The sequence below is a fragment of the Trachypithecus francoisi genome, unplaced genomic scaffold (assembly GCF_009764315.1).
Source record: "Trachypithecus francoisi isolate TF-2019V2 unplaced genomic scaffold, Tfra_2.0 Lachesis_group5, whole genome shotgun sequence".
Taxonomy (NCBI): domain Eukaryota; kingdom Metazoa; phylum Chordata; class Mammalia; order Primates; family Cercopithecidae; genus Trachypithecus; species Trachypithecus francoisi.
Window position 1 is genome coordinate 147,861,307 of NW_022681470.1, and position 27,812 is coordinate 147,889,118.

Sequence of the window (27,812 nt, forward strand, 5' to 3'; positions counted from 1 at the left end):
ATCAAGTCTGTATAGGGTCTGGAACACAATAAGTGCTCAATAAATGTGTTGAGGATCGGCCAGGCGCGGTGGCTCACGCCTGTAATCCCAGCACTTTCGGAGGCTGAGGCGGGCGGATCACGAGGTCAGGAGTTTGAGACCAGCCTGACCGACAGGGTGAAACCCCGTCTCTATTAAAAACTACAAAAATTGGGCGGGCATGGTGGCTCACGCCTGTAATCCCAGCTCTTGGGAGGCTGAGGCAGAAGAATCACTTGAACTCAGGAGATGGAGGTGGCAGTGAGCCGAGATGGAATCACTTGAACTCAGGAGATGGAGGCGGCAGTGAGCCGAGATGGTGCCACCGCACTCCAGTCTGGGTGACAGAGCGAGATTCTGTCTCAAAACAAAAACAAAATGTGTTGAGGATTGATTTATTGCCCCAGGGCGGGGAGGAGGCCAGCAGGATGTCTCTCCTCCCTCTGCAGAGTGGAAGGACTCACACAGATTTTATTTCCTGCCATTGTCACTAACCACAGGGATCCCTCCTGCTGAATCAGCCCCTTTCATTCTGGCCTTTAATTGTCCTCTTGCCAAAGGCAACCCTGTGGCCTGTCCTGGTCTCTGACTCACCCTGAAGAATGAGAAACCTGTTTAAAGTGAAGTGTGATGGAATCAAGTCAGACGTGAGGAAGGACCTACCTCCTTGGTCAAAGCTGGGTTGGGGTAAGCTTGCGGGAGAGAGGAAGGGAGGGAGGGTGGAAGGACTGGCTCCCTGTGTCGGGGATGCCTGGGTGAGCTGGGGGGCCTGCTGACACAAGTGTTCCCATCCGGGGTTTGGGTGGCCCGATAGAAGCTGGCACCCCTGGGTTGGAACCTCACTGACTCCGCAGTGGCACCTGCCTTATTCACTCCATTTCTAGCTGTGTTCGTTCCTTCTATCAAGCAAACATTTCACTCCCTGCCACGCAGGGATTGGGGTCTGTGGGCAGCCTTGGGAAGATGCCCTGGGGTACATTCATCCCACCACCCCAAGAGAGACTCAGTTCCCCGTATGAAGTGTGAGGGCAACAGCTCCAGCGCTCCAGGCTCAGTTTCCCTTTTTTTTTTTTTTTTTTTTTTGAGGCGGTGTCTCGCTCTGTCGCCTGGACTGGAGTGCAGTGGCGGATCTCAGCTCACTGCAAGCTCCGCCTCCCGGGTTCATGCCATTCTCCTGCCTCAGCCTCCCGAGCAGCTGGGACTACAGGCGCCCGCCACCTCGCCCGGCTAGTTTTTTGTATTTTTTAGTAGAGACGGGGTTTCACCGTGTTAGCCAGGATGGTCTCGATCTCCTGACCTCGTGATCCGCCCGTCTCGGCCTCCCAAAGTGCTGGGATTACAGGCTTGAGCCACCGCGCCCGGCCTTCAGTTTCCCTTTTTTGAGATGAGGACTCATTCTGTCACCCAGGCTGGAGTGCAGTGGTGCTGTCATGGCTCACTGCAGCCTTAACCTCCCGTGTTCAAATCATCCTCCCACCTCAATCTCCTGAGTAGCTGTGACCTCAAGTGTGCGCCACCACACCCAGCTAATTTTTGTCATTTTTTGTAGAGATGGGGTTTCACTATGTTGCACAGGCTGATCTGGAGTCCGTGGGCTCAAGTGATCCTCCTGCCTTGACCTCCCAAAGTACTGGGATGACAGGTGTGAACCACCATGCCCTGCCTCAGTTTCCCTTTTGTGAGCACCTTTTGTGAAATGGCAGAAGGTACAGACACCAACAAAGAGGGCTTGTCGGCCAGGTGCGGTGGCTCACGCCTGTAATCCCATAACTTTGGGAGGCCGAGATGGGTGGATCATGAGGTCAGAAGTTCAAGATCAGCCTGGCCAAGATGGTGAAACCCCATCTCTACTAAAAATATAAAAAATTAGCCAGGCGTGGTGGTGGGTGCCTGTAATCCCAGCTACTCGGGAAGCTGACAAAGAGAATTACTCGAACCCGGGAGGCGGAGGTTGCAGTGAGCCAAGATCGCGCCGCTGCACTCCAGCCTGGGGGACAGAGTGAAACTCTGTCTCCAAAAAAAAAAAAAAAAAAAAAAAAGGGCCGTGTCTGGGCCAGGCACGGTGGCTCACGCCTGTAATCCCAGCACTTTAAGGGGCTGACGTGGGTGGATTCAGTGAGCCCAGGAGTTCGAGACTAGCCTGGGCAACATAGTGAAACCCCATCTCTAAAAAAGAAAAAAATAAAAGAAAAAGTAAAGGGGGTTGGTCAACCCCCACAGCCTTGGTTTGGGGGACCACAGAGGCCTCAGGTTCCCAAATCCCCTTCCATAGACGTGGGGAGAGTGCCCAGCTTGGAGTCAGTGAGTCCCTGCCACCCGTCAGCCGTCAGAAACACAGGGTTGAGAGCTGTGTTGCAGCATTTTATCTGCATGGTAGAAGTGTCACCTGGCCGGGCGCGGTGGCTCACGCCTATAATCCCAGCACTTTGGGAGGCCGAGGAGGGTGGATCACTTGTCAGGAGTTTGAGACCAGCCTGGCCAACGTGGTGAAACCCATTTCTACTAAAAATGCAAAAATTAGGCCGGGCGCGGTGGCTCAAGCCTGTAATCCCAGCACTTTGGGAGGCCGAGACGGGCGGATCACGAGGTCAGGAGTTCGAGACCATCCTGGCTAACACGGTGAAACCCCGTCTCTACTAAAAAATACAAAAAAAAAAAGCTAGCCGGGCGAGGTGGCTGGCGCCTGTAGTCCCAGCTACTCGGGAGGCTGAGGCAGGAGAATGGCGTAAACCCGGGAGGCGGAGCTTGCGATGAGCTGAGATCCGGCCACTGCACTCCAGCCCGGGCAACAGAGCGAGACTCCGTCTCAAAAAAAAAAAAAAAAAAATAAATAAATAAATAAATAAAAATAAAAATGCAAAAATTAGCCTGACGTGGTGGTACACACTTGTAGTCCCAGCTACTTGGGAGGCTGGGGCAGGAGAATTGCTTGAACCCTAGGAGTTTCAGCAATTAGGAGGTAGAGGCTGCGGAGAGCTGAGATCACGCCACTGCACTCCAGCCTGGGAGACAGGGCAAGACTCCGCCTCAAAAACCAAAACCAAAACCAAACCAAAGTGTGCCCCCTTGCAAGGAGGCTACAGATGATGTGGTTCCAGCCCTGGCCACTCTGTACAGGGCCTCATTGGCCAACTTGACTCACCCCTGCAGAGCCCCTGATCCTTCACCCAGCAGTCCTGCCCTCCCAGGAATGACTTCATCCCTTCCCTGTGGGCCTAGGGCCAGGCAGGCAACATTGAGAAACCCTCACAACCACCACTTCCAGCCAGGACATGGGGGAGGCAGGCAGGGCCCTTGCCTGGGCACGAAATGTAGGCGGGGGGTCAGCAGCAGCATCGTTCCTCAAGATAATAATAGTCAAGCTCGGTGGCTCATGCCTGTGGTCCCAGCGCTTTCGGAGGTCAAGGCCGGAGGATTGCTTGAGCCCAGGAGTTTGAGACCAGCCCCGGCAACGTAGTGAGGCCCCGTCTCTACAAAAAATAAAAAATTAACCGGGTGTTGCCAGGTGCAGTGGCTCACGCCTGTAATCCCAGCACTTTGGGAGGCCGAGGCGGGCAGATCAGGAGGTCAGGAGATCGAGACCATCCTGACCAACATGGTGAAACCCCGTCTCTACTAAAAATACAAAAAAACTGGCCAGGCGTGGTGGCGGGCGCCTGTAGTCCCAGCTACTCAGCAGGCTGAGGCAGGAGAATGGCGTGAACCCGGGAGGCGGAACTTGCAGTGAGCTGAGATCGCGCCACTGCACTCCCGCCTGGGCGACAGAGCAAGACTCTGTCAAAAAAAAAAAAAAAATTAGCCGGGTGTGGTCATGCGCGCCTGTGGTCCCAGCTACATAGGAGGCTGAGGTGAGGGAGGAACAGTAATTGAGCCCAGGGGTTTGAGGCTGCCGTGAGCTGTGATCATGCCACTGCACTCTGGATCACGTTTCAAAACATATATATATTTTGTAATTGATTTTTTTGCTGTAATGATTGGAAACATATGCAGTTGTAAGAAATAGCACTGTGCCTAGTTTCCTCCCAATGGTAACATTTTGCAACAGTCTATTACAATGTCATAACTAGGCTGTTGGCATTGATACAGTTCACCCACTTTATTCATACCTGGCCTCTCTCTTTCTCTCTCTCTCTCTCTCTCTCTCTGTCTCTGTCTCTGTTTTTCTTTCTTTTCTTTGTTTCTTGATGGAGTCTTTCTCTCTCGCCAGGCTGTAGTGCAGTGGCGTGATCTCGACTCACTCCAACCTCCGCCTCCCGGGTTCAAGCAATTTTCCTACCTCAGCCTCCCAAGTAGCTGGGATTACCAGGGCCCACCACCACGCCCGGCTAATTTTTGTATTTTTAGTAGAGATGCGGGTTTCTCCATGTTGGCCAGGCTGATCTCGAACTCCTGACTTCAGGTGATCCACCTGCTTCAGCCTCCCAAAGTGTTGGGATGACAGGTGTGAGCCCCTGCGCCCGGCCAGACCTGGCCATCTTCACTTGTGCCCCTGTGTGTGTGTGTCTGGTGTGTGTGTGTCTGGTGTGTGTGCGTGTCTGGTGTGTGTGTCTGGTGCGTGTGTGTCTGGTGTATGTGTCTGGTACATGTGTGTGTCTGGTTGTGTGTGTGTCTGGTGTGTGTGTGTCTGGTGTGTGTGCTTGTGCAGGGCACTGGTGATATAATTTAGTAACAGTCCGTTTACCCTTTGTTCTTGGAAATAAAAGTGCATCAGACTGAACCCTGCAACCCAGGAGGCTGAGTAAGCGGTGATCTCCGGCTGTGCCTCCTAATACGGACTCTGGACCCTCCATGTGAGCCCGGGCTTCTCTCCGCCCCGGGCCTCACCATGGCCATCTGTAAAATGGGGTGTGGGGGGGTGAGTGTACCAGGAGACGGCCTCTTCCTGTCTTCTTTTTTTTTCTTAGATGGAGTCGTGCTCTGTCGCCCAGGCTAGAATGCAATGGTGCCATCTTGGCTCACTGCAAACTCTGCCTCCCAGGTTCAAGGGATTCTCCTGCCTCAGCCTCCCCAGTAGCTGGGATTACAGGCATGAGCCACCATGCCCGGCTAATTTTTTTGTATTTTTAGTAGAGACGGGGTTTCACCACATTGATCAGGCTGGTCTCGAACTCCTGACCTCAGGTGATCCGCCCGCCCCGGCTTCCCAAAGTGCTGGGGTTACAGGCGTGAGCCACCGCGCCTGACCTCTTTCACTCTCTTCATCCTTTCCTCTCTCCCTTCCTCCCGCCCTCCTATCATAAAAGAAGTGACATACATTTGGTATTACGTGTGTCAGCAGCCGTCCTAGTTTCAGAATGAAAATATAGGCACCGGGTGCAGTGGCTCACACTTGTAATCCCAGCTCTTTGGGAGGCTGCAGTGGGCGGATCACTTGAGGTCAAGAGTTCAAGACGAGCCTGGCCAATGTGGTGAAACCCCTGTCTCTACTAAAAATACAAAAACAAACAAACAAAAATTAGCCGGGCGTGGTGGCAGGTGCCTGTAATTCCAGTTACTCAGGAGGCTGAGGTAGGAGAATCACTCGAACCTGGGAGGCGACGGTTGCAGTGAGCCGAGATCCGAGATTGTGCCACTGCACTCCAGCCTGGGCGACGGAGTGAGAGTCTGTCTCAAAAAAAAAAGAAAAGAAAAAAGAAAAACAAGGCCGGGCGCGGTGGCTCAAGCCTGTAATCCCAGCACTTTGGGAGGCCGAGGCGGGTGGATCACGAGGTCAGGAGATCGAGACCCTCCTGGCTAACACGGTGAAACCTCGTCTCTACTAAAAATACAAAAAACTAGCCGGGCGAGGTGGCGGCGCCTGTAGTCCCAGCTACTCGGGAGGCTGAGGCAGGAGAATGGCGTGAACCCGGGAGGCGGAGCTTGCAGTGAGCTGAGATCCGGCCACTGCACTCCAGCCCGGGCGACAGAGCGAGACTCCGTCTCAAAAAAAAAAAAAAAAAAAAAAAACAAAAAACAAAAAAGAGGTTTATGAGTCTCACATCAGAGATCCTGTAATCAATTCTTTTTTTTTTTTTTTTTTTTTTGAGACGGAGTCTCGCTCTGTCGCCCGGGCTGGAGTGCAGTGGCCGGATCTCAGCTCACTGCAAGCTCCGCCTCCGGGTTCACGCCATTCTCCTGCCTCAGCCTCCCGAGTAGCTGGGACTACAGGCGCCCGCCACCTCGCCCGGCTAGTTTTTTGTATTTTTTTAGTAGAGACGGGGTTTCGCCATGTTAGCCAGGATGGTCTCAATCTCCTGGCCTCGTGATCCGCTCGCCTCGGCCTCCCAAAGTTCTGGGATTACAGGCGTGAGCCACGGTTCCTGACCTTTTTTTTTTTTTTTTGCATTTTTAGTAGAGATGGGGTTTTGCTATGGTGGCCAGGTTAGTCTCGAACTCCTGACCTCAGGTGATCCGCCTGCCTTGGCCTCCCAACAAGGAGGCTTCTTCAGACACGTCCAACCCCTCTGTGCTCTCTGGCTTCTCTCTGTTTTCATGGCTGGCATGTTCCACCCTTCATGGCTTTTCACGCACAGTGAGGTGGTCACATCTCTTTTTTTTTTGAGACGGAGTCTTGCTCTTGTCACCCAGGTTGCAGTGCAGTGGCACAATCTCGGCTCACTGCAACCTCTGACTCCCGGGTTCAAGCCATTGTCCTGCCTCAGCCTCCCGAGTTGCTGGGATTACAGGCGCGCGTCACCACGCCCAGCTCATTTTTGTTTTTGTTTTGGTGGACCTCAGGTGATCCACCTGCCTCAGCTTCCCAGCCTGCTGGGATGACAGGCGTGAGCCACCATGCCCAGCAGTCACATCTCTTGCAGGACACATGGCTTCCATAAGCACAAGTGACCCCGGAGAAAGGAAGCAGGAACTTTGAGGCCAGGGACTGGCGCAGTCACTTCCATCATCTTCTCTTGGTCAAAGCCAGCTCAGATTCAACGAGCTGGAAGAATGAACTCAGCCTCCTGATGGGAGGGAAGAAACCCATGGCTGCCTTCTTGGAAGCAAGCTACCGCCGGGTGTGTTGACGCAGTGTCATTTAGACCTCAGGTGGGAGATGCCCACCTGGGATCTGGTTTACCTGCACACACCTCACTCTCCTGTAAGGACTTAACACCGGGGGCTCACGCCCATAATCCCAACACTTTGGGAGGCCAAGGTGGGAGGATCCCTTGAGTTCAGGAGTTTGAGGCCAGCCTGGGCAACATGGTGAAGCCCCATCTCTACAAAAAAATTTAAAAAATTAGCCGTGTGGGGGTGGTGTGCACCTGTGGTCCCAGCTACTTGGGAGGCTGAGGCAAGAGGATTGCTTGAGCCCAGGAAGTCGAGGCTGCAGTGAGTGAGCCTTGATTGTACCACTGCACTCCAGCCTGAGTGACAGAGCAAGACCCTGTCTCAGGAAAAAAAAAAAAAAAAAAGGAAGAAGAAAGAAAGAGAGAGAAAGAAAGAAAGAAAACGAAAGAAGGAAGGAAGGAGAAAAAGGAAAGAAAGAAGAAAAAGAGGGAGGATGGGAGGGTGGAAGGAAGGAAGGAGAGAGGAAGGAGGAAGGGATGGAGGGAGAAAGGAAGGAAGGAATGAAAGAAAAGAAAGAAAAGGAAGGAAGAAAGAAAGAAAAAGAAAGAGAGAAAGAAAAAGCAAGCAAGCCGGGTGCAGCAGCTCATGCCTGTAATCCCAACACCTTGGGAGGCTGAGGTGGACGGATCACCAGAGGTCATGAGTTCGACATCAGCCTGGCCAACGGGATGAAACATCATCTCTACTAAAAAAAAAAAAACAAAAAAAATACAAAACTTAGCCAGATGTGGTGGTAGTGCACCTGTAGTCCCAGCTACTCAGGAGTCTGAGGCAGGAGAATGGCTTGAACCTGGGAGGCAGAGGTTGCCATGAGCCGAGATCGTGCCACTGGACTCCAGCCTGGGCAACAGAGTGAGACTCCATCCCCCACCAAAAAACAAAGAAGATTCAGGGTCAGGCACGGTGGTTCACACCTGTAATCCCAGCACTTTGGGAGACCAAGACAGGGGAAGAATGACTTGAGCCCAGGAGTTCAAGACCAGCCTGGGCAACATGACATAACCCCGTCTCTACTAAAAATACAAAAATTAGCTGGGTGTGGTGGTGCGCACCTGTAATCCCAGCTACTTGGGAGGCTGAGGCAGATTAATCACTTGAACCCAGGAGGCGGAGGTTGCAGTGAGCCGAGATCCTGCTGCTGCACTTCAGTCTGGGTGACAGAGTGAGAGTCCATCTCAAAACAAAAGAAGGCAGATTTGCATTATGGGTATTTTATTTACCACTACAACAAAGAATGAAGTGTGAGCCACCCACAGGATGATTTCCAGCTCTGTTGCTGGGAGGCTGTGGCTTTGCCCACATCTCTTCACTCCTGGCTCACAGCCATCATCTCCAATGCAGCACACAGGACAGGTCTCTGGAGGATCTTGCCCTGGCCATTAAATGCTACAGGCCAGAAGAGTCACACCCCTTCTGGGTGGAACTGTTTAGGTGGTACAGCTGTGAGGAACTGGGCCCACAGCCCTTCACTGCCAATGAGAGTACCTGAAATGCACAAGGAAGAGCCTCACTGCTTGCCCTAGCCTGGGGCTGGGCCAGGTGGCCAGGACATGGCTGTCCCCAGGCATCCGCCACCACTGGCTTTTCCCTGCAGCCAGGGAGAGGGGCTGGTGGGCAGGGCTTGCAGAGAAGGGGGCTCAGGGCCAGCACTTGAAGGGCGAGGAGAGCCCAGTGAGACAGAGAGGTTGACATGCCCCCTTCTGTCCTGGCCACAATTCAATCCAAAGGTCTCTGCTTTATTTCCTCCTGAGGCTTGGCTTATCTTATCTTACCTTCTCTTATCTCATGAGAAAGTCTCCCTCTTTCACCCAGGATGGGGTGCAGTGGTGCGATCTTGGCTTGCTGCAGCCTCTCCCTCCCAGGTTCAAGCGATTCTCCTGGCTCGGCTTCTTGAGTAACTGGAATTACAGGTGTGTGCCACCACACCCATCTCATTTTTTTTTTTTTAGATGGAGTCTCCCTCTGTTGCCCAGGCTGGAGTGCAGTGGTGTGATCTCAGCTCATTGCAAGCTCCACCTCCCGGGTTCATGCCATTCTCCTGCCTCAGCCTCCCGAGTAGCTGGGACTACAGGTGCCCGTCACCATGCCTGGCTAATTTTTTGTTTTTTGTTTTTTTTTTTTTGAGGCAGAGTCTCACTCTGTCGCCTGGGCTGGAGTGCAGTGGCCGGATCTCAGCTCACTGCAAGCTCCACCTCCCGGGTTTACGCCATTCTCCTACCTCAGCCTCCAGAGTAGCTGGGACTACAGGCACCCGCCACCTCACCCGGCTAGTTTTTTGTATTTTTTTTAGTAGAGACGGGGTTTCATCATGTTATCCAGGATGGTCTCGATCTCCTGACCTCATGATCCGCCCGTCTCGGCCTCCCAAAGTGCTGGGATTACAGGCTTGAGCCACCGCGCCCGGCATTTTTTGTATTTTTTTAGTATTTTTTAGTTTCACCGTGTTAGCTGGGGTGGTCTCGATCTCCTGACCTCGTGATCCACCCGCCTCGGCCTCCCAAAGTGCTGGGATTACAGGCGTGAGCCACTGTGCCCAGCCTTAATTTTATATTTTTAGTAGAGATGGGGTTTCGCCATGTTGGCCAGGCTGATCTCAAACTCCTGAACTCAGGTGATCCGCCTGCCTCAGTCTCTCAAAATGCTGGGATTGCAGGCGGGAGCCACTGCACCCGGTTCCTAAGGTGGCATATTTTGACATGGCATATTCTAATCTCCTTCAGTTACTCCCTCTAAATTTTTTGTGAACTCTTTAAACATTTTCGTCCACATCAGGCCTTTCTGGTGTGCATAACATACCTGAATGAAAGTCCTAGCATTGGCTGCCACGGTGGTTCATGCCTGCAATCCCAGCATTTTGGGAGACTGAGGCAGGAGGATCACCTGAGGTGAGGAGTTTGAGACTAGCCTGGCCAACATGGTGAAACTGTGTCTTTTTTTTTTTTTTTTTTTGAGACGGAGTCTCACGCTGTTGCCCAAACTGGAGTGCAGTGGCCGGATCTCAGCTCACTGCAAGCTCCGCCTTTCGGGTTCACGCCATTCTCCTGCCTCAGCCTCCCGAGTAGCTGGGACTATAGGCGCCCGCCACCTCGCCCGGCTAGTTTTTTGTATTTTTTTTTTTAGTAGAGACGGGGTTTCACCGGGTTAGCCAGGATGGTCTCGATCTCCTGAACTTGTGATCCGCCCGTCTCGGCCTCCCAAAGTGCTAGGATTACAGGCTTGAGCCACCGCGCCCAGCCGAAACCGTGTCTTGACTAAAAATACAAAAATTAGCCGAGTATAGTGGTGGGCACCTGGAATCCCAACTACTCAGGAAGCTGAGGCAGGAGAATCGCTTGAACACGGGAGAAGAAAGTTACGGTGAGCCGAGATCACACCACTGCACTCCAGCCTGAGCAACTGAGCGAGACTCTTTTAAAAAAAAAATTAGGCATGGTGGTGCGCGCCTGTGGTCCCAGCTACTCAGGAGGCTGAGGCAGGAGGATCGCTTGAGCCCAGGAGGTGGAGGCTGCAGCGAGCTGTGACTGCACCATGGCACTCTAGCCCTGGAAGACAGAGCGAGACTGTCTCAGAAAAAAAGAAAAAAGAAAGCAAGCCAACCAGCCAGTCTGAGTGTCCTGGAGCCAGAGGAGAGGAAAGGGGGCCGTGGGAGGGAAGAAAATGACATCACACCCTCCTGGCCAAGGATAGTTTTATTATATGAATTGCACACGTCTCTAGAAATGAATGAAAATCCAGCCATCAGATTGGTGACTGGCGCCCTCTAGAGGCCACCACCGCATAGACAGGGCTGGGATTGCTTCCAGAAACCCGCAGAAAAACTCAAAAACGCTCAAAACACACTGCCAGGGACTGGGGCAGGTGTTGGCTCAATAGCCAGCAAAAAAATAAAATAAAATAAAATAAAATAACTAAACAAAATAGCAGTAACAAAGGACAAAAAGGCTCAGCAAGCCTCCCTTGCCACCCCTGCGGCTGAGGTGGACTCATGTTTCTGCCCTTACAGATAATCTCCATCTGTAATATGTTTAGGTCTAGTGAGAGGCATGATTTACTTACAGCAAATGCACAAATCTTTTTTTTTTTTTTTTTTTTTTGGGAGACGGAGTCTCGCTCTGTCGCCCAGGCTGGAGCAGTGGCCGGATCTCAGCTCACTGCAAGCTCTGCCTCCCGGGTTACGCCATTCTCCTGCCTCAGCCTCCCGAGTAGCTGGGACTACAGGCGCCCGCCACCTCGCCCGGCTAGTTTTTTGTTTTTTATTAGTAGAGACAGGTTTCACCGTGTTAGCCAGGATGGTCCGATCTCCTGACCTCGTGATCCGCCCGTCTCGCGCCTCCCCAAAGTGCTGGATTACAGCTTGAGCCACCGAGTCCGGCCGCAAATGCACAAATCTTAAGTGTAGTTTGGTTAATTTAGGCAAATACATGAACCTGTTTCACTCACACACCTCTCAAAATCACGTGGGCCGGGTGTGGTGGCTCACACCTGTAATTCCAGTATTTTTGGGAGGCCGAGGCTGGCAGATCAGGAGGTCAGGAGTTCGACACCAGCCTAGCCAACCTGGAAAAACCCCCCCTCTCTATTAAAAATACAAAAATTAGGCTGGGCGCCTGTAGTCCCAGCTACAAACAAAAAAAATCTCCACATGGCCAGGTGGCTCACACCCGTCATCCCAGCATTTTGGGAGTCCTAGTGGGAGGATTGCTTGAGCCTAGGAGTTCAGGAGCAGCCTGGGCGACAAAGTGAGACCCCATCTGTGTGTGTGTGTGTGTGTGTGTTAGACAGGGCCTCACTTTGTCGCCCAGGCTGCAGTGCAGTGGCACAATCTCAGCCTCCCCATCTGTAGCCATCCTCCCACTTTAGCCTCCCAAAAGCTGGGACTACAGGCACGCACCACCACACCTAGTTAATTTTGTATTTTTTTGTGGAGACAGGGTTTCACTATGTTGGCCAGGCTGGTCTTGAACTCCTGAACTGAAGTAATCTGCCTGCCTCAGCTTCTCAAAGTGCTGGGATTATAGGCATGAGCCACCATGGCTGGCCTCCATCTCTTTAAAAAAAAAAAAGGCCGGGCGCAGTGGCTCAAGCCTGTAATCCCAACACTTTGGGAGGCCGAGACGGGCGGATCACGAGGTCAGGAGATCGAGACCATCCTGGCTAATACGGTGAACCCCGTCTCTACTAAAAATACAAAAAACTAGCCGGGCGAGGTGGCGGGCGCCTGTAGTCCCAGCTACTCGGGAGGCTGAGGCAGGAGAATGGCGGAAACCCGAGGCGAGCTTCGTTGCAGTGAGCTGAGATCCGGCCACTGCACTCCAGCCTGGGTGACAGAGCGAGACTACGTCTCAAAAAAAAAAAAAAAAAAAAAAAAAAAAAAAAAAAAACTTGAACATCTCAGCATTCTGTAAAGTTCACCATTTCCTCAGACAATCTACTGTTTTGTTAATTTCTGTCACCGTGGCAGGTGTGCCTGTTCTGGAACCTCTTCTAGAAGGGACTGCACACATGCCCTCTTTAGGGTCTGGCTGGAAATATGTCACTTTGCAAATGTATGAGATGAGAGATAAGAAAATTGACATTTAGAGGCTGGCTGTGATGACTCCTGCCTGTAATCCCAGCACTTTGGGAGGCCAAGGCAGGCGGATCACCTGAGGTCGGGAGTTCGAGACCAGCCTCGCCAACAGGAGAAACCCCGTCTCTATAAAAATACAGAATTAGCCGGGCGTGGTGGCCCATGTAATCCCAGCTACTCAGGAGGCTGAGGCAGGAGGATCGCTTGAATCTGGGAGGTGGAGGTTGTGGTGAGCCTAGATTGTGCCACTGCACACTAGCCTGGGCAAAAAGAGTGAAATTCTGTCTAAAAAAAAAAATATATATATATATATATATATATAATTTGCCGAGCATGGTGATGCACGGCTGTAATCCCAGCTACTCAAGAGGCTGAGGCAAGAGAAGAGAATCGTTTGAACCCAGGAGGCGGAGGTTGCAGTGAGCTGAGGTCATGTCATTACACTTCAGCCTGGGCAACAGTGGGAAACTCCGTCAAAAAAAAAAAAAAAAAAAAAAAAGTAAAAGAAAGAGAGAGAGGGAGGAGGGAGGAAAGAAGGAAGGAAGGAGGGAAAAGGCTGGGTTCAGTTGCCCATGCTTGTAATTCCCAGCATTTCGGGAATCCAAGGGGGAGGAGTTCAAGGCCGCAGTGATCCATGATCCTGCAGGTGCACTCCAGCCTGGGCAACAGAGCGAGACTTTGTTTTAAAAAAAAAATAATAATTGCCAGGCACGGTGGCTCATGCCTGTAATCCCAGCACTTCGGGAGGCTGAGGCGGGCGGATCACAAGGTCAGGAGATCGAGACCATGGTGAAACCCTGTCTCTACTAAAAATACAAAAAATTAGCCGGGCCCAATGGTGGGCGCCTGTAGTCCCAGCCATTCAGGAGGCTGAGGCAGGAGAATGGCGTGAACCCGGGAGGCGGAGCTTTCAGTGAGCCAAGATCGCGCCACTGCACTCCAGCCTGGGCGACAGAGCGAGACTGTCTCAAAAAAAAAAAAAAAAATAATAATAATTAAAAATTAAAGTAAAAATTGGCCAGGTGTGGTGGTTCACGCCTGTAATCCCAGCACTTTGAGAGGCTCAAGTGGGTGGATCACTTGAGGTCAGGAGTTCGAGACCAGTCTGGCCAACATGGCAAAACTCCATCTCTACTGAAAATACAGAAATTAGCCCAACATGGTGGCAGGTACCTGTAGTGCCAGCTACTCGCGAGCCTGAGGCAGGAGAATTATTTGAACCCCAGGAGGCCGAGGTTGCAGTGAGCTGAGACTGTGTCACTGCACTCCAGCCTGGGAGACAGAGCCAGACTCTGCCTCAAAATAATAATAGTAATAAAGTAAAAATAACGGTGTTGTAAATTATAACTCAAAACAATTGTAGCTGGATGGACGTGGTGGCTCACGCCTATAATCCTAGCACTTTGGGAGACCGAAGTGGGCAGATCACCTGAGGTAAGGAGATTGAGACCATCCTGGCCCATACAGGCAAACCCTGTCTCTACTAAAAATACGGGCCAGGCATGGTGGCTCATGCCTGTAATCCCAGCACTTTGGGAGGCTGAGGCGGGTGGATCACGAGGTCAGGAGATTGAGACCATCCTGGCTAACACGGTGAAACCGCATCTCTACTAAAAATACAAAAAAATTAGTCGGATGTGGTGGCGGGCAAGTCCCAGCTACTCGGGAGGCAGAGGCAAGAGAATGGCGTGAACCCAGGAGGCAGAGCTTGCAGTGAGCCGAGATCGTGCCACTGCACTCCAGCCTGGGCGACAGGGCGAGACTGTGTCTCAAAAACAAAACAAAACAAAACAAAATTAGCCTTAGCCAGGTGTGGTGGCGGGTACCTGTAATCGCAGCTACTCAGGAGGCTGAGGCAGGAGAATTGCTTGAACCAGGAGACTGAGGTTGCAGTGAGCCAAGATCACGTCACTGCACTACAGCCTGGGCGATAGAGGGAGACTCTAAAAATAAAAAATAAAAAAGAAATAAAAAATAATTGTAACTACCTCAACCACCCAACCATGGAGAATTGAAAATAGCGTTATCACTTGGGTTTTTTTAATACCCTATTTTCTTTTTCTTTTTTTTTGAGACAGGATCTTGCTCTGTTGCCCAGGCTGGAGTACAGCTGTGGAATCATAGCTCATCAAAGCTCAACCTTCCAGGCTCAAGTGATGCTTCTCCTGTCTCCGCCTCTTGAGTAGCTGGGACAACAGGTACATACCACCACACCTAGTTTTTTTTTTTTTTTTTGATATGGACTCTCGCTCTGTTGTCCAGGCTGGAGTGCAGTGGTGCAATCTCGGCTCACTGCAAGCTCCACCTCCCGGCCATTCTCCTGTCTCAGCCTCCTAAGTACCTGGGACTTCAGGCACGTACCACCACACCAGACTAATTTTTTGTATTTTTAGTAGAGACGGAGTTTCACCGTGTTAGCCAGGATGGTCTCGATCTCCTAACCTCATGATCCGCCCGCCTCGGCCTCCCAAAGTGCTGAGATTACAGGCATGAGCCACCGTACCCGGACTTTTTTTTTTTTTTTTGAGACAGAGTTTTGTTCTTGTTGCCAGGCTGGAGTGCAATGGCATGGTCTTGGCTCACTGCAACCTCTGCTTCCCGGGTTCAAGTGATTCTCTTGCCTCAGCCTCCCAAGTAGCTGGGATTACAGGTGCTGGCCACCACGCCTGGCTAATTTTCGTATTTTTTTTCTTTTTTTTTTGAGACAGAGTCTTGCTCTGTCACCCAGGCTGTAGTGCCTTGGCACCATCTCGCTCATTGCAAGCTCCGCCTCCCGGGTTCATGCCATTTTCCTGCCTCAGCCTCTCTAGTAGCTGGGACTACAGGCACCTGCCACCACACCCGGCTAATTTTGTGTATTTTCTTTCTTTCTTTCTTTCTTTTTTTTTTTTTTGGGCGGAGTCTCACTCTGTCGCCCAGGCTGGAGTGCAGTGGCCGGATCTCAGCTCACTGCAAGCTCCGCCTCCCGGGTTCACGCCATTCTCCTGCCTCAGCCTCCGAGTAGCTGGACTACAGGCGCCCGCCCCCTCGCCCAGCTAGTTTTTTTGTATATTTTAGTAGAGACGGGGTTCACCGTGTTAGCCAGGATGGTCTTGATCTCCTGACCTTGTGATCTGCCTGCCTCAGCCTCCCAAAGTGCTGGGATTACAGTCGTGAACCACCGTGCCTGCCTGGCTAATTTTTGTATTTTTTGTACAGATAGGGTTTTGCCATGTTGCCCAGGCTGGTCTCGAACTCCTGACCGCAAGTGATGCACCCGCCTCGGCCTCCTGAAGTGTTGGGATTACAGGCGTGAGCCACTGCGCCCAGCCTGGTTCCTCAATCTTTGTGGCACTTGTCTACCTTGACGTTATGTATATAGTAAGCGTTTTGGGGAAGTCCCAGCTCAGTCCACACTGACCTGGAGAGGATGCCGGGCGTCTGCTGAGTGTGAGAGAACGTGGCCTGCACCCCGCCGGCTCATCCGCAGCTTCCCGGCCTCAGGCTATGTCTCTGTACAGTGGAGCCCGTGCCACCGGGCGGACCCACCACCTGGGTCCAGGGTCTGGGATCTAGAAGCCGGGGTCTGAAGTCTGGGGTTCAGTCTGGGATCTAGGATTCAAGGTCCGAGGCCTGGGGTCCCGCACTGAGGTCTGTGCTCGAGTGTTTAGAATCCCGGGTCTGGAGTCCGGGACCTGGACCCCAAATTCTGGACCTCGGTCTGGAGTCTGGGCTTCAGGTCAGGATGCTTAGGGAGTGGAGCCAGAGGGTCTTTCACCAGCCCCTCCCCTCTGCAGGCCCCTCCTCCTCTTCCCTCTCGTCTCCGTCCCTCCCCTCCCCTCCCCTGCAACACCCTCCCCATTCCCCTCCCCTCCCTCCTCCCCTTTCCTCCCTTCTCCCCTCCCCTCTCCCTCCTCCCCTCCTCCTTCCTCCTCCCTTCCCCTCCCTCCTCTCCTCCCTCCTCTCCCCTCCTTCTTTCTCCTTCTCGTCTCCCTCCTCCTCCCTTCCCCTCTCCTCCCTCCCTCCTCCCTCCCTCCTCCCTCCCTCCTCTTCCCTCCCTCCCTCCTCCCCTCCCCCGCCCGCGCCGCAGCGACAAAATGCGGCGGTGGGAGCGGCGGGCGCGCGTCGTGCCCGCCGGGGTCGGGGTCGGCCCGGGCGTGGGGGGCAGCCCCGGCCCAGTGCCAACGCCGCCTCCGTCCCGCCCCCGGCAACGCGGCCGCCGCCGCCGCTGCCGCCGCCGCCGCCGCCCCCGGGCCGACCCCGCCCGCCCCGCCGGGCCCCGGGACAGACGCGCAGGCCGCGGGCGCGGAGCGGCGGAGGAGGCGGCGGGCCCGGGGGCCGGCGCTGCAGCGCGAGGCCGCGTACAACTGGCAGGCCAGCAAGCCCACCGTGCAGGAGCGCTTCGCCTTCCTCTTCAACAACGAGGTGCTGTGCGACGTGCACTTCCTGGTGGGCAAGGGGCTCAGCTCGCAGCGCATCCCCGCGCACAGGTGGGCGTCCCGACCCCGCCAGACCCGGCCCCGATCCTCCCGGGCTGCTTCCCGGGTCCTGCACCGGAGGCCCTGCACCCCTGTGTTCCCGAGACCCCTGCACCCCTTCGGCCCCAGAACTCCTGCACCCCTCTGTCCCTGGGCCCTTGCACCTAAGGCCCTGCACCCCGCTCTCCGCGGGACCGCTGCACCCCTGCAGCCTCAGGCCCCGAACCCAGGTCGGCGTGCACCTGATGCCCTGCACCCCTCTGTCCCTGGCACCCCTGCACCCCCCGGCCCTGAACCCGACCCGGCCTTTACCCTGGGGCCTGCACCCCTCCATCCCCAGACTCCACCCAGTTCCCTGGGCTCTGCACCCCTCTGTCCCTGCCACCCTGCACCTCTCTGTCCCCAGACCCCACCCGGCCTGCACTCTGGGCCTCTGCACCCCTGCATCCCCAGGACTCCCTGGATTCTCCACCCCTGGCTTGTGCTCCCAGCCTGTTCCCCGGGACCCCAGGCCTTGTACCCCTGGGACCCCTGCTCTCCTCCATCCCTGGACCCACCCAGCCTGCACTCCAAGACCCTCCGATCCTGGGACCCTCCAGCTTGGCTTGCGCCTGGGGCCCCTGGGCCCCTCCATCCTCAAACCCCACCCAGCCTGCACCCCCGGACCCTGGATACCCCATGTCCAGGACCCTCCACCCCTGGACCTCACCCCTCCGTGCACCTCAGGTCCCCAGACACCTCTGCCCACAGATCCCCTGGCCCCTCCACCTCTGGCCGAAACCCCTGCCTGCACCCCGGACCCCTCCATCCCTGGACCCCACCCGGCCTGCATTCCTGGGTCCTCTCCATGCCCTGGCCCTGCACCCCTACCCACCACCCCTGAGACCCTCCAACCCTGGGACGTGTACTCCCATCTGCTCCTCCATTCCAGGAGCCCAACCCACTGTCCCTAGGACCTGCATCCCAGGATGCGAGACTCCTCCACTCTCACCCGAGCCCCCCACCATCCCCAGTCCTCACCACCTCAGTCCGTAACCCCCAACCTATGACCCCTGAACTCCAGGACCCCTCCCTCCAGGGGTCCTGCTATTTCCTCCACCCCCACCCGTGACCCCCAAGACCCCTCCCTCTTCCCCCACCATCCAGGGACCCTGGCGCTCCCACCCGCACCCCCGTGCCCCAAGACCCCTGGGCCTTGCTCCCTCCCTGTGTCATCCCCGCTGCCTCCAGAGCCACTAACCGCCACCGGAGACCCCCAGGCTCAACTCACGATCTCGATCAGAGACCCTCAAACCATGCCGCTCCCCTCCAGGGAACCCCTGCCTGCCCTACAGTCCAGATAGTAGACTACCATCCACAGCCACTCAGCCCCAGACCTCCACCTCAGCCAGAGACCCCGGGCCCTGCCGCCTCCCACTTCAGTGACCACTCGCCTCCAGCTCCGCCACTGCCAGGCTCCTGACCCTGGTCCCTGCAGGAGGCTGCCTCCCCTGGGCCCTGCCACCCCCTGTACCACATTCTATGACCCCCTGCCACCAGGCCACCACCCTAGACCCCCGCCCAGACTCCCACCTTTCAGCCCTTCCAGCCCAGAGACCCCCCGCTCCGGGATCCCTCTCTCCCCAGCCCCCAGGCCTCCTTTCTGGGAGAGAAGCGGGTTTGGTCCAGTGTCTGTCTCCGCCAGTGTGCCAGGGACTGGCCCCAGGCCCCAGGTTCCCCCACTCCCGGGCCCCTCTTACCCTGCCCCTCATTGGTCGGGGGGGCAGGGGCTGGGTTTTCTTGCTGCGGGGCCTGGAGGGGGAGGGTCCTGCCCTCCCTTCTGACCTTTGGCTGCTTTTGTTAACCTGGTCTGGCTTCTTCCTGGGTGTTTATGGGCAGCTGGGTCTCTTCGGGTGGGGTCCTGCCCCTGGATGGTTCCAGGACCTCCTGTGGCTCGTGCCGTCCCTGTCGCTGTCCCTGTCACTGTCGTCCTTAGCTGCTGGGCCTCCCCTAGCTTGGAGTGGGGGGCGGTGGGTTTGCCCCCTCCAACTGGGGGGTCTTCGTGCTCTTTGGGGAGGGACAGGTTGGTTGCAGCTGGAACTCACCCTGCAGCAGATGTAGTTGGAGAACCTCAGGCTTTCTGTTTGAGGGGGCAGGTGGGGCCCCTTGAGCGCCGGCTGACCTTGGGACATGTACGCGATTGCACTTGAGGGACTGCTGGCTCGGTTGCAAAGTGGGGAGGATAGAGGCAGGACAAGGACCCCTTGGAGAAAAGTAGGCCGGGGTCTGCGCCTGGGGGGCTCAGGAGAGGGCAGTGAGGCCCAGCGGGAGATGGCAGCGAGGTCAGGTGGGCGGGCCTGGGACAGCGGACCCTCGACGTGGGGTTAGGGGTGTGGACCCTCACTCAGCTCAAATCCAAATACTTTTGACTCCCACGAACTTAGCTAGGAACTTAACTAGGAACGGCTTCTCACCGACCGGAGGCCTTGTGAGGACACCCGGTCTGTGCACACCTGCTTCCTGTTCTCACAATAATGGAGGCTGGAGACCAGAAAGTATATTCAGAAAAGCCTGAGGGGCCGGGCGTGGGGGTTCACGCCTGGAATCCCAGCACTTTGGGAGGCTGAGGCGGGTGGATCACCCGAGGTCAGGAGATCGAGACCAGCCTCGCCAACACAGTGAATCCCTGTCTCCACAAAAATACAAAAATTATCCGGGCGTGGTGGCGCACGTCTGTAATCCCAGCTACTCAGGAGGCTGAGGCAGGATAATCTCGTGAACCCAGGAGGCAGAGTTTGCAGGGAACAGAGATTGCGCCGCTGCACTCCAGCCCAGGCGACACAGTGACACTGCATCTCAAAAAAATAAAAATAAAGGACAGGCTGGGCGTGGTGGCTCACGCCTGTAATCCCAGCACTTTGGGAGGCCGAGGCAGGTGAATCATGAGGTCAGGAGTTCAAGACCATCCTGACCAACATGGTGAAACCCCATCTCTACTAACAATACAAAAAATTAGCTGGGCATGGTGGTGGGCACCTGTAATCCTAACTACTCGGGAGGCTGAGGCAGGAGAATGACTTGAACCTGGGAGGCAGAGGTTGCAGTGAGCCAAGACTGCGCCATTGCACTCCAGCCTGGGCGACAAGAGCGAGACTCTGTCTCAAGGAAAAAGAAATGAAAGGAGAAAACCTGTTTGCTGTTCACACAGTGGAAGTGACCATCATGAAGGCCTCTGTCCTTGTGTTCATATTGAGGGCTGAGGAGGGAGGAGGAGCAGGAGGGTGGGTCTCTCTGTGTCGGGGGTGGCAGAGGTGGAAGGGGAGGCAGGGGAGGCCGGCACCCTTGGGGCAACCTATATTGGAAAAATTAATGTGTGAGTGGACTCATGCAGTTCAAAACCGCCTTGTTTGAAGGTCATCTGTATTTCCTTAGCATTTCAGGAGGGCTGGAAATGGAGAGGGGGCACTGACCTGGTCCAGAACAGCCCCCTGAGCAAGTGATGTTGACGAGGAAATGCCGTGCCCCTGGCTCAGGGATGGAAGGCCCAGAGCCCAGAGGAGCTGGGCAAGTGGGAGCCATGGCAAGGCCAGAGCAGGAGGAGTGAGGGAAGCCCTGTGGCCCAGCATGACCAGATCCGCGTTGAGGGTGGAATGTGCCGTGGAGGGGCCCAGGAGTGAGGCTGGGGAGCAGCAGCTACAGACTCCAGGCGGGAGACAGCGGGGGGCTCGGTGCGTACGCAGCATTGAGAGGTAGAGGATGCAGGTCCTCTTTGGAGGAGGCCAGTTCCTGTGGCCAGGAGAGGAGGTAACTTGGCAGGTGAGGGCTTGGGGGGCTGCAGCGGGGGTCCCCAGACTTCCGGCTGGAGTATCATAAGCCAGGACAGGCTCAGGAGGGACAAGTACTGGCTTGGATGTGTTTGCAGCACCTAGGGCTGAGAGGTCTGCAGAGCAGTGCGTCCCAAGTGCCCTGTGCCTCAGATTCCATGCCTGTCAAACGGGGTCACTCAGACACATCTGTCCCAGGACTGTGGGAACAAACGGACCCGATGCAGTGCTGACAGCCACAGGCCACACAGCAGATAGAAAACAGCAGTTTAGGCCGGGCACAGTGGCTCACGCCTGTAATCCCAGCACTTTGGGAGGCCGAGGCAGGTGGACACCTGAGGTCAGGAGTTCGAGACCAGCCTGGCCAACATGGCAAAACCCCGTCTCTACTAAAAATACAAAAATTAGCCAGGCGTGATGGCGCCCACCTGTAATCCCAGCTACTAGGAGGCCGAGGCAGGAGAATCGCTTGAATCTGGAAGGCAGAAATTGCAGTGAGCGGAGATCGCAGTGCCTCACTCCAGCCTGGGTGACAGGGCGAGACTCCATCTTGAAAAAGAAAAGCTGGGGGTACGTCGGGAAGAACTGGAGGTGCTGGAATAAAGCCTGGAGTTTAATGATGAGCGGAGAGGGGCCGGGGCCTTGCCGGCTGTGGGGAGAGCAGGTGGCCTGGACTTGGGCATGGTCCCTGGCTGGGGTGCAGGGTGAGCTGAGACATGGCAGAGAGGAGGCGGGGAGCAGGCCTTGGCGGTGACCCCAGTGTCTGGGACCGTAGCACAGGGGTTGGCATTTGTGCTGGGGAGGAGGCCAGGGGTTGCACGTGACTTCTAGGCTGTTCCCCAGTCCTGGATGAGCACCCGTCCCATCTCACCGCACTGGAACCTGGTACACAGTAGGCATGCAATGATTATGCACTGAGTGATCTGGGGGGGGTTAAACATCTGATTCTCTCCTGGGGCTCCAAGGGAGGACTGAAGATCTCCAGGGTTGCACTTTGGTAGATGTACACATCGGCCGGTCCCATGAAGTTAGTATCTAAAATACCTTTTTTTTCTTTTTTTTTGAGATCGACTCTCACCCTGTCGCCCAGGCTGGAATGCAGTGGCGAGATCTCACTTCACTGCGACCTATGCCTCCTGGACTCAAGTGATTCTGGTGCCTCAGCCTCCCGAGTAGCTGGGACTACAGGTGCCCACCACCACGCCCGGCTACTTTTTTTTTTTTTTTTTGAGGCAGAGTCTTGCTCTGTCGCCCAGGCTGGAGTGCAGTGGCGCAATCTCGGCTCACTGCAAACTCCACCTCCCGGGTTCACGCCATTCTCCTGCCTCAGCCTCCTGAGTAGCTGGGACTACAGGCGCCCGCCACCACGCCTGGCTAATTTTTGTATATTTTTAGTAGAGACGGGGTTTCACCGTGTTAGCCAGGATGGTCTCGATCTCCTGACCTTGTGATCCACCCACCTCGGCCTCCCAAAGTGCTGGGATTACAGGCTTGAGCCACCGCGCCCAGCCAATTTTTTTTTTTTTTTTTTTTGAGACGGAGTCTCGCTCTGTGGCCCAGGCTGGAGTGCAGTGGCCGGATCTCGGCTCACTGCAAGCTCCGCCTCCCGAGTTTACACCATTCTCCTGCCTCAGCCTCTCAAGTAGCTGGGACTACAGGCGCCCGCCACCTCGCCCGGCTAGTTTTTTTGCATTTTGTTAGTAGAGACGGGGTTTCACTGTGTTAGCCAGGATGGTCTCGATCTGCTGACCTCGTGATCCTCCCGTCTCGGCCTCCCAAAGTGCTGGGATTACAGGCTTGAGCCACCGCGCCCGTCCCTGGCTAATTTTTTGTATTTTTTTTAGTAGAGATGGGGTTTCACCATGTTAACCAGGATATTCTTGATCTCCTGACCTTGTGATCCGCCTGCCTCAGCTTCCCAAAGTACTCAGATTACAGGCATGAGCCACTGCGCCTGGCCAATTTTGTATTTTTAATAGAGATGGGGTTTTGCCACGTTGGCCAGGCTGGTCTCGAACTCCTGACCTTAAGTGATCCACCCACCCCAGCCTCCCAAAGTGCTGGGAGTGGAAGCATGAGCCACTGCACGTGGCCTTCCCCCCCCACTTTTTTTTTTTTGAGACAGAATCTTGCTGTGTTGCCCAGGCTGGAATAGTGGTGTGATCTCCGCATGCCGCAGCCTTCAGCTCCCTGGCTCAGGTGAGTCTCCTGTCGCAGCCTCCTGAGTAGCTAGGATTACAGGTGCGTCCCACTACGCCTGGCTAATTTTTGTATTTTTAGTAGAAACAGTATTTCTGTCTTGTTGCCCAGGCTGGTGGTGAACTCCTGAGCTCAGGTGATCCACCCACCTTGGCCTCCCAAAGTGCTGAGATTATAGGCACCCAGCGTAAAATATCTTTATTCATTCTATCACGGAACTGTCAGCAATGTAGCGAGGTCTAGAAATAGGACAGTCTGGCTGGGCACGGTGGATCACGCCTAGTATCCCAGCACGTTGGGATCACGAGGTCAGGAGTTCGAGACCAGCCTGGCCAACATGGTGAAACCCCGTCTCTACTAAAAATACAAAAAATTAGCCTGGCGTGATGGTGGACACCTGTAATCCCAGCTACTCGGGAGGCTGAGGCAGGAGAATGGCTTGAACCTCCAGCCTGGGTGACAGAGCAAGACTCTGTCTTAAAAAAGAAAAAAAAAAAAAACCACATACACAAAAATTAGCTGGGCGTGGTGGTGGGCACCTGTAGTCCCAGCTACTGGAGAGGCTGAGGCAGGAGAATCGTTTGAACCCGGGAAGTGGAGATTGCAGTGAGCCAAGATTGCACCATTGCACTCCAGCCTGGGCGACAGAGCGAGACTCTGTCTTGGGAAAAAAAAAAAAAAAGGTAGAACAGCGTGTTCTGGGGGTTTCCTGTTTCATTGACTGCGTTGTGAATCCTTATTCCCATAACACGTTGTTTGATGATTGCTGCTTCACGGTATGTTTTGAGAACTGCCCACCAAATTCTTCCCAACTTTATTCTTTGTGAAGACTTTTCAGGCAGAGTGCAGTGGCTCACATCTGTCATCCCAGCACTTTGGGAGACTGAGGTGACAGGATCACTTGACCCCAGGAGTTTAAGACCAACCTGGCCAATAGAGCGAGACCTCATTACTTGAACATGGTGGTGTGCGCCTGTGGTCCCTGCTACTTAGGAGGCTCAGGTAGGAGGATCACCTTAGCCTGGGAGGTCGCCGCTGCAGTGAGCCATGATCCCACCACTGCACTCCAGCCTGGGTGATAGAGTGAGACTCTGTCTCTAAAAATAAAATAAAATAGGCCGGGCACGGTGGCTCAAGCTTGTAATCCCAGCACTTTGGGAGGCTGAGGCAGGTGGATCACCTGAGGTCAGGAGTTTGAGACCAGCCTGGCCAACATGGTAAAACCCTGTCTCTACTAAAAATACAGAATTAGCCAGGCGTGGTGGCGGGCACCTGGCATCCCAGCTACTCGGGAGAATCACTTGAACCTGGGAAGCAGAGGTTGTGGTGAGCCGAGATCGTGCCATTGCACTCCAGCCTGGGCAACAAGAGTAAAACTCTGTCTCAAAAAAAAAAAAACACTTTCTCAGCTGGTCTGACACATTTACTCTCTAGAATCAGTCACCCACATCCAACCATCTGTCCACCCTACAGATACTCATTGAAATACAATGCTGGCTGCAGGAGTGACTATGACAGAAAAACATCTCCTTCCTTGCGAAGCTTATAATCTGTGATTTATTATTATTATTATTATTTTTTTTGAGATGGAGTCTCACTGTGTCGCCCAGGCTGGAGTACAGTGGCGCGATCTTGGCTCACTGCAAAGCTCTGCCTCCCGGGTTCCAGCAGTTCTCCTGCCTCAGCCTCCCGAGTAGCTGGGATTACAGGTACCCGCCACCACGCCGGCTAATTTTTCTATTTTTAGAGACGGGGTCTCGCCATGTTGGCTGGGCTGGTGTCGAACTCCTGACCTCAGGCTATCCTCGGCCTCCCAAAGTACTGGGATTGCAGGTGTGAGCCACTGCGCCCGGCCTGAGGTGGGAAGATCTTTTGAAGCCAAGAGTTTGCTACCAGTGTGGGCAACATAGTGAGACCTTGCCTATGTAAAACAAAACCAAAACAGGTAAAAGACCCAGGTGCCAGCAAGTTCACGTGAGGGGTCAGAGAGTAAATATTTCTGGCAGGCCATACTGTCTCAGTTGCAACTACTTAATTCTGCTGTAGCAGCACAAAAAGTCGTAAATCAACAACATGTAAATGAGCAAGAATAGCTGTATTCTATTTGTTTTGTTTTCTTTTTTTTTTTTTTTTTTTTTTTGAGGCGGAGTCTCGCTCTGTCGCCCGGACTGGAGTGCAGTGGCCGGATCTCAGCTCACTGCAAGCTCCGCCTCCCGGGTTTACGCCATTCTCCTGCCTCAGCCTCCCGAGGAGCTGGGACTACAGGCGCCCGCCACCTCGCCCAGCTAGTTTTTGTATTTTTAGTAGAGACGGGGTTTCACCGTGTTAGCCAGGATGGTCTCGATCTCCTGTCCTCGTGATCCGCCCATCTCGGCCTCCCAAAGTGCTGGGATTACAGGCTTGAGCCACCGCGCCTGGCCTGCTGTATTCTAATAAAACTTTATTGGCCCGGCGCGGTGGCTCACACCTGTAATCGTGGCACTTTGGGAGGCCGAGGTGGGAGGATCACCTCAGGTCAGGAGTTCAAGACCAGCCTGACCAACATGGTGATACCCCATCTCTACTAAAAATATAAAAATTTGCCAGGCACGGTGGCTCACGCCTGTAATCCCAGCACTTTGGGAGGCTGAGGCAGGTGGATCATGAGGTCAGGAGTTCAAGACCAGCCTGGCCAAGATGGTAAAACCCCGTCTCTGGCCGGGCGCGGTGGCTCAAGCCTGTATTCCCAGCACTTTGGGAGGCTGAGACGGGCGGATCACGAGGTCAGGAGATGGAGACTATCCTGGCTAACACGGTGAAACCCCGTCTCTACTAAAAAATACAAAAAACTAGCCGGGCAAGGTGGCGGGCGCCTGTAGTCCCAGCTACTTGGGAGGCTGAGGCAGGAGAATGGCGTAAACCCGGGAGGCAGAGCATGCAGTGAGCTGAGATCCGGCCACTGCACTCCAGCCTGGGTGACAGAGCAAGACTCCGTCTCAAAAAAAAAAAAAACCCCGTCTCTACAAAAAATACAAAAATTAGCCGGGTGTGGTGGCGGGCGCCTGTAATCCCAGCTACGTGGGAGGCTGAGGCAGGAGAATTGCTTGAACCTGGGCAGCAGAGGTTGCTGCGAGCCGAGATCGCACCACCGCAATCCAGCCTGGGTGATAGAATGAGACTGTGTCTCAAAAAAATAAAAAATAAAAAAATTAGCCGGGCATGGTGGTGGGCACCTGTAATCCCAGCTACTCAGGAGGCTGAGGCAGGAGAATTGCTTGAATCTGGGAGGAGGAGGTTGCAGTGAGCTGAGATAGTGCCAGTGCACTCCAGCCTGGTTAACAAGAGCGAAAACTCTGTCTCAAAAAAAAAAGCTTTATTTACAAAAAACAAGTGGTGGGTCAGATTCACTCGAAGGGCCGTAGTTTGCCAGCCCCTGGCCTGATGGTGCCTGATGGTCTTGAGAATCAGTTCGTCAAATGATAAAGGAATTTATCAAGGCGAATTGGTCTTTCTAAAGACATAAATTACATGTTAAGGTTTTGATTTAGTTGTTTTACAGCTCAGTGGTGCGATCTTGGCTCACTGTAACCTCCGGCTCCTGGGTTCAAGCAATTCTCTTGCTTCAGCCTCCTGAATAGCTGGGGTTACAGGTGCCCGCCGGCATACTAGGCTGATTTTTTTGTATTTTTAGTAGAGATGGGGTTTCACTATGTTGGCCAAGCTGGTCTCGAACTCCTGACCTCGTGATCTACACACCTCAGTCTCCCAAAGTGCTGGGTGGGATATCATGAGACACTGCGCCCAGCCTGAAAGCTGTAGATTTTTGCATGTTTTTTTTTTTTTTTTTTTCTGAGACGGAGTCTTGCTCTGTCACCAGGCTGGAGTGCGGTGGTGCGATCTCAGCTCACTACAAGCTCCGCCTCCCGGGTTCACGCTGTTCTCCTGCCTCATCCTCCCGAGTAGCTGGCATGTTTACTTTTATCTGGTTTGAACTATTTCTTTTTTTTTTTTTTGAGACGGAGTCTCGCTCTGTTGCCCAGGCTGGAGTGCAGTGGCCGGCTCTCAGCTCACTGCAAGCTCCACCTCCCGGGTTCACGCCATTCTCCTGCCTCAGCCTCCCGAGTAGCTGGGACTACAGGCGCCCGCCTCGTCGCCCGGCTAGTTTTTTGTATTTTTTAGTAGAGACGGGGTTTCACCATATTAGCCAGGATGGTCTCGATCTCCTGACCTCGTGATCCGCCCGTCTCGGCCTCCCAAAGTGCTGGGATTACAGGCTTGAGCCACCGCTCCCGGCCGAACTATTTCTTCCTGAAGCCTTGTTAGGTTTAACAGTTTCTCAGTGGGTTCTGTGGTCTTGTGCTCTGCAGTAGAGTATCCTGTAGTAACGGGGATGGTTTGGATCTGAGCTGTCCAATACTAGACACTCATGTGGCCAGTAAGGACTACAGATGTGGACAACGTGACCCCGCAGTGGAATACTGAAATCAGCTGAATTTGGATTTAGATTTAAATAGCCATGTATGGCTAGTATTGACCCCTTGGACTCTTAGACTTTATTTTTTTTATTTTATTTTATTTTATTTTTTTGAGACGGAGTCTTGCTCTTTCGCCCGGGCTGGAGTGCAGTGGCTGGATCTCAGCTCACTGCAAGCTCCGCCTCCCGGGTTTACGCCATTCTCCTGCCTCAGCCTCCCGAGTAGCTGGGACTACAGGCGCCCGCCACCTCGCCCGGCTAGT

The 27,812-nt window shown here is 54.2% G+C and overlaps 1 protein-coding gene across 4 annotated transcripts in view; it reads left to right on the top strand.

Moving 5' to 3' along the window:
- The first annotated feature begins 577 nt into the window (after positions 1 to 577).
- Positions 578 to 27,812, top strand: part of BTBD2 (BTB domain containing 2) — a 48,383-nt gene continuing 21,148 nt past the window's right edge. For 2 of the 4 annotated variants that reach the window (XM_033200526.1, XM_033200522.1), the window contains exons 1-2: positions 578 to 705; positions 14,716 to 14,835. The gene's annotated coding sequence lies outside the window, so the exon portion shown is untranslated. Of the gene's footprint in view, positions 706 to 14,715; positions 14,836 to 16,663; positions 17,107 to 27,812 lie in introns of those variants that run through there. The other 2 variants (XM_033200523.1, XM_033200525.1) reach the window with 2 other exon arrangements.